Genomic DNA, 297 nt, shown 5'->3' on the forward strand with positions numbered 1-297 from the left:
TGTTCTATTTTCATTTTTTTTAATTATTTAATTTTAGTTTTTTACACCATATGCAGCGCCGTTTCTTGTTTAGGCCATTAAAAAAAAATTAAACACATACAAAACGTTTTTGCCGTTTTGTGTGTTTCAAAAAAAAAAATTATTTTTTCCATAGCAGTGTCAAACTCACCCATACACAAATATCAAAGAAAATCACACATATTCTTACAATATTAAAAAAATTCAACCTCATAGAGAGTTATATAAAAAATATTTAAAATTTACCTTTTGATAAAGAGAAGATAACCACTAAAAAAT

Source organism: Arachis ipaensis, chromosome B03 (assembly GCF_000816755.2).
Source record: "Arachis ipaensis cultivar K30076 chromosome B03, Araip1.1, whole genome shotgun sequence".
NCBI lineage: Eukaryota > Viridiplantae > Streptophyta > Magnoliopsida > Fabales > Fabaceae > Arachis > Arachis ipaensis.